General features: G+C 38.6%; 1 pseudogene; it reads right to left on the bottom strand.

Annotated features, from left to right (window-relative positions):
• Positions 1-5149: 5149 nt before the first annotated feature.
• Positions 5150-5215, bottom strand: LOC122114090 (annotated as a pseudogene).
• Between the last annotated feature and the right edge of the window lie 1072 nt (positions 5216-6287).

Below are 6287 nucleotides of genomic sequence, written 5' to 3'. Positions count from 1 at the left end.
ACTTTCTACGAGAATACTACCCTGTATTTTGACAAAGAATGTAGAAAAGTTCCTTTTCTCCACACTCTCACCAACATTATTACCTTTTGAGGTTTGTAAAAGGACATATTTTTACTATGTGCAATACCCCAGACTGGCCTTAGACTCAAATCGTCTTATTCCAACCTCTGAAATGCTTGGAATTACAAGCCTTTACCACCACACCAAGTTCCTTTGATTTTTTTTATAAGAGTTATAATAGTTATGAAATAGTATCATACTAATTTTGAATTGCATTTCTGTAATGACTTCTGTTCAGAAAGCATTAAGGTAGCATAGAAGTGGTATTAAGCACAACTTTTTAAACCCACTGGTGATTTTCAGGACTATTTGGAAAACATGTCTATTCAGAACTTTTGTCCATTTTTAATCGAGTTCCTTGTTAATCTCATCAGTAATCTCTATATAGAAAATCAATAATTAATTCAAGGTAGTAGAAAGACAAAATGAACAACTCCTATTATTTTTCAATATTTAATAAAATGATATTGCTTAAATCATTTTGTGTTTACGCTTGAGACTATATAACTCAATTTAGTTAGACCTTTTATAAGACTATATATATTTTATTTATTTTATGCTGATTGCTCTTTCCAAAGCCTGCGTGTCTAATTTTCCTGGTCTCATGTAGTTCAGATTTCAAACTGAAGAATAAATTGAAGGAAGCAACCAAAAAATAGAGTTTCCCTCATCTGATGATGCCTCTACTAGAATGAGGAAAGAGTTCATGCTGCTAAGGACCTATGATAGTATATCAAAAAGAGAATTAATTCTTCTAGGTCTTCCCTATCTTTGCAATTTAACTTAAACCATGTAAAACACAATATACTGCTCAGTTACTTTTAGGATTTATCAGTTTTGCACATTTTCATATGGACTTCACCTCAGTCTACAACATTCCTACATTATTCTGTCCTTGATATTTTTACACTATCAAGACATAAGGTAACCAGTTTGATTTACAGCATGAGAAGTTATCCACCTGGCTTCCTTGGATGCAAAGCATAGTCAATGGATAATATTACTTCTGGTTTCTCACTACATGTAATGATTTCTGTAATATATATCACATTCTGTTTAGTATTACAAAAGAACTGTTAGCCGGCGCTGGTGGCTTATACCTATAATCCCAGCTACTGAGGAGGCTGAAATTTGAGGATTGCGGTTTAAAGCCAGCATGGGCATGAAAGTCTGTGAGACTCTTATCTCCAAAAAAACACTAGAAAACTGGAAATGATGCTGTGGCTCAAGTGGTAGAGCGCTAGCCTTGAGGTGAAGAGCTGAGGGACAGCGCCCAAGCCCAGAGTTCAAGCCCCACAAACAAAACAAAAACAAAAAAACCTGCTGGCTAAGCTGAAACCTCATTCATAGAAGTTTATGTTAATTATTTCACCAGTTTTATGTCTCTTAGTTTTTAAGAAAACGTTTACTATAATGCTAATGTTATTCCCATTTTAGTGTTGAGAAAATTGTAATTAAAGGAACTAAGTGCATGGCCTAAAGACACACAGGAGGAAGAAAATTAGTCAAAGTTTCCAAAAACCTTTCAGCAATACAAAAATGGTAGGTAAACTCTCTCCATTCTCTTATACTCTCAATTCAATATTCATATTATCCAATAACTAATAGCATAACAATTATTGCCCATGGTGTGGGGAAATCTGTGGGGAACACAGGTAGCAAAGATGGCCCTGAGAGGAAGTTGAGTGGGCAGAGCAGGATTTGTTTAGGTTCAGTGTGTAAACAACTCATGGAAGCTTAGGTGCATGATAAGGTATGGCCTTTCAGTGATTGGTTGGTTCCATTTCCTCCCCTCTCACGCAGTCTTTTGCTTTAAAAAGGGGATGCTCCCTGTTAATAAAGGAGTTCCTGCTTGGTTTGACTCCCCGCTGCATCTGATTGTCTCCTGGGTAAGGGAGGCTGGGGAACAGACGAGCTCTTGTGTTCTTTAACAATTGCAGATGGTGATGCTCTAGCTGATGGCTGTCCTGACCTTCCCAGTCCCGGCAATGGCTATGGAATCCACATCAACCTCAATGGGTGACCTGGGCAGTGATCAGCACTGGCAATGCAGAAATCATCAATAGCATCACAAGAGAAACTGTCCCTTCGACCTGGTGGCCTGACCTTCATTTTGATCACCACCCTATGTCATTATGTATAGACTGTGTAAAACATATTTCTGTAGGAGTTATCTATTTTAATGTTACCTGCTCTAATTGTTCTTTTACTAATTGCTTGTACAACCACTTTTTGTTATGTGTCCTGTAAATATATCTAAAACCTACTCTAGAACAAGTCCCACCTCTGGACTCTAAAGTGGCAAAGACTGCTATCCCATCCCTTACTAAGGTTAAAGGGCTAATGACATTGTTGGCCTGGAAATGCTTTTGCTGATGGTTTTTCTATGCCTTCCTTGCATTATACGTGCACTGCAAAACTCTTATGAGCCAGCTAGTTACATAAGATCAAGTTCCAAGTGTGAATAAATTTCCCCCGAGAGGAACCGCAGCCAGAGACGGGTAAGAAGGGGTGCCAGTATGACCAACTTAAGACAGGGCCTTCAACTTTGCTCTGAAGAAGTTTCGGATGATGGATAAGACAGACAAGGTGATCTACCCAACCTGACAGGCTGGTTCATTTCTTTAAACAGAGACGGGGTGTTGGGAGCTGACAGTAAAGTTTAAAGGTCATCTTGACCCCTGTTCTCTCTTGAAGGCACGTACAAGGAACTTGCTTACTTGAAAGACACCAGGTGCCTGGGATTGCTTTGCTATGTCTGCACAGTTTGTTTCAAATTTTACTGCTTGGGACATTTCTAAATGTGATGGGGCTAATGTTTATTATTGTGCTAGGTGGGGATGAGAGGTAACTGGGACAGGCTCTTATGCACAAGGGACCTCCTTCCAGACTTGCCTCCAATCCCTTGCGTGGCCAAATGTAATCCTGTTAAAAATAACCTTTACAGAGGAGGGGGAAAAGATAACTAACTGGGAGGTGGATCTGCCATTAAAACAAAAAGGGTGAATATGTGGGGAAATCTGTGGGGAACACAGGTAGCTAAGATGGCCCTGAGAGGAAGTTGAGTGGGCAGAGCTGGATTTGTTTAGGTTCCGTGTGTAAACAACTCATGGAAGCTTAGGTGCATGATAAGGTATGGCCTTTCCGTGATTGCTGGGTTCCATTTCCTCCCTTCCCACGCAGTCTTTTGCTTTAAAAAGGGTATGCTCCCTATTAATAAACGAGTTCCTGCTTGGTTTGACTCCTCACTGCATCTGATTGTCTCCTGGGCTAAGGGAGGCTGGGGAAGGGGCAAGCAGCTGCACTTTGCACTTACCTTTCCTCAGACCCCGTCCATCCAAAGACAGACGAAGACCCAACACATGGTAATTGCTTTCTGCCACATTTTGTCTTCAACACAGACTGTGTTGGTGACATTGTGTTATCATGCACAGACTGAGATTATAAATTAAGATCCAAAGAGAGCCCAATTTCTTCTGTCCCACAGTTCTAGTATCCTTTTAAAAAAGTACTTAAACTTTTAAATACCATCACTTACTGTCTTGTAAGAATCCCAAAACGAAATAAATTCACATATAATCACTCCAAAATGCTTTAAAAGTAGGAAATGATAAAAGAGTACTCCGTGAAGTAAAGTTTCTTCTACTTATAAAATTATTCTTAAAACCTTGTTCTGGTTGGTCACATCTGTAGTCCTGCCCACTCGCCATATCTACTGAGGAGCTTGAGATCTGTGGATAAGTGTTGGAAGCCAATCAGAGCAAAAAATAATTCATAAAATTATTTTTTAAAAATGTAAATGAACTAGAAAAAGGCCAGGAATGGAGATGTAGTTCATATACTAGCTCACCAATCTAGAGAAGAAAGGCCTAGCAAGACCTTGAAGCCCTGAGTTCAAACTGAGCATGCCAACAAACAGGCATGCACATGCACTCCTGTGCACGTGTGCACATACACACACATACTTATTCAAAATATCTTCAGGTCAGTGATTTGTATTAATTTCTTTGTTAACGTTATTATATGGGTAAAATAATAGAAATAAACTATTCTATCTCAGAACATTTTTAAACGTTTTTTATTGTAAAAATACTTTATAGAGGGTTTACAGTTACATGAGCAAGGTAATGAGTACATTTCCTATCAAGAATTGTTAGCTCCCCTTTGTTTTTCCCCTACCATCCCTTCCCTTCTACCTCCACAAGTACAGTCCTCACCCCCCCCCCCACTCCTCCACCCTAACCCTGCCTAAATTGTAAAGTTCATTTTTCAACATAGTGCCTTGTGCATCTCATTGTTTCAATGTGTCAACCTGTATCTCTATTTAAGCATTTTGTTTTTTTCCCTTTCCCTCCCCAAATTAGAGAAGTGTATATACAAGATGCAGGCACACCAACATCAAATACTGTGAAAACAGGGGTTATGCTGTGTGGGAGGACCATATAAAAAACAAAAAAATAACATCGCACATTATAGATGTGTTAAAAACAACAGCAAGAAAAAAAACACTTGTGTTCCTATCTTGAGGTTCATTTAGCTTAACATCACCTTATCTAGTCATATGCATATAGCTTTTGACCATTTCTTCTTATCACAGACATAGATTTACTTATTGCAAAAAGGGATACCATGGACCTATGTTTCTTTAGACTTGGCTCACGTCAGTTAATATAATTTTTTCTAAGTTTTTCCATTTCATAACAAATTGGGTGATGTCATTCATTCTGATGGACGATAGAATTCCCATACACACACACACACACACACACACTCACACACACACACACACACACACACACAGCGTTTTTTGATATATTCATCTACTTAGGGGCATCGGGGTTGGTTATATATCTTACCTATGGTAAATAATGCTGCAATAAACATATTTGTGCTGGTAGTTTTAGTAGGGTCTTGTTTGTAATCATTTGGGTGAATGCCCAAAAGTGGGATTTCTGGGTCATAGGGGAGCTGTATTTGGAATCTTTTGAGGAACTTCCATACTGCTTTCCAAGTGGTTGAACAAGTTTATACTCCCACCAAGAATGCAGTAAGGTTCCCTTCTGGCCACATCCGCTCCAGCATCTGTTGTAAAAATTTGGAATGCTTCACGAATTTGCATGTCATCCTTACCCAGGGGCCAAGCTATTCTTCTCAACAGAGAAACCGCAGATTTAAACAACTGCTTAGATCAATTAGATTTAACAGACGCCTGCTGCATATTTCACCCAGCAGCATCAGAATATACTTTTTCTCAGCAGCACATGGAACATATTCCAAAATAGACCACATTTTAGGCCACAAAGCAAACTTGTCCAAATTCAGATACATTGAAGTTATACCTTGAATTCTTTCAGACCACAAGGGAGTAAAATTAGAACTCAACACCAAAAGCCACCAAAGAAAGTCCGGTAACATATGGAGGCTGAACAAGACACTGCTGAATCACAAGTGGGTCGTGGAAGAGATTAGAAAGGAAATTCAAATGTTCATGATATTCAACAAAAATGAGCACACAAATCACCAGCTCCTCTGGGACACAGCAAAGGCAGTACTCAGGGGCAAGTTTATAGCTTTGAGTTCTTACATCATTATATTGCAGAGATCTGAAACCAACAATTTAATGAGACAACTGAGCCTCCTTTAAAAAGAGCAGCAAGAGAATCATGAGTGGGTCATGGAAGAGATTAGAAAGGAAATTCAAATGTTCATGCTATTCAACAAAAATGAACACACAAAATACCAGCTCCTCTGGGACACAGCAAAGGCAGTACTCAGAGGCAAGCTTATAGCTCTGAGCTCCTACATCAACAAATTGGAAAGATCTGAAACTAACAATTTAATGACACATCTAAACCTCCTTGAAAAAGAGCAGCAAGATAAACCCCAATCCAGTAGACGGAAAGAAATAATCAAAATTAAATCAGAATTAAATGAATTAGAATCCAAAAAAACTATAGAAAGAATCAACAAAACAAAGAGTTGGTTCTTCGAAAAACTCAACAAAATTGACAGACCCTTAGCAAATCTTATCAGAAAAAGAAGAGAACACACCCAAATTAATAAACTCAGAGATGAGAATGGAAACATCACCACGGAAACAAGCAAGATTCAGAACATTATAAGGGAATACTTCTCAAAACTTTATGCTAATAAGTTTGAGAACTTGACAGAAATGGACCTCTTCCTAGCAAATATTGACATGCCAAAACTAAACCAAGATGAGGTAA

This window comes from Dipodomys spectabilis, unplaced genomic scaffold, assembly GCF_019054845.1.
Source record: "Dipodomys spectabilis isolate Male_0828 unplaced genomic scaffold, ASM1905484v1 ptg000105l, whole genome shotgun sequence".
In the NCBI taxonomy this organism is placed as follows: Eukaryota; Metazoa; Chordata; class Mammalia; order Rodentia; family Heteromyidae; genus Dipodomys; species Dipodomys spectabilis.
This window is presented reverse-complemented; position numbering and strand designations above follow the sequence as displayed.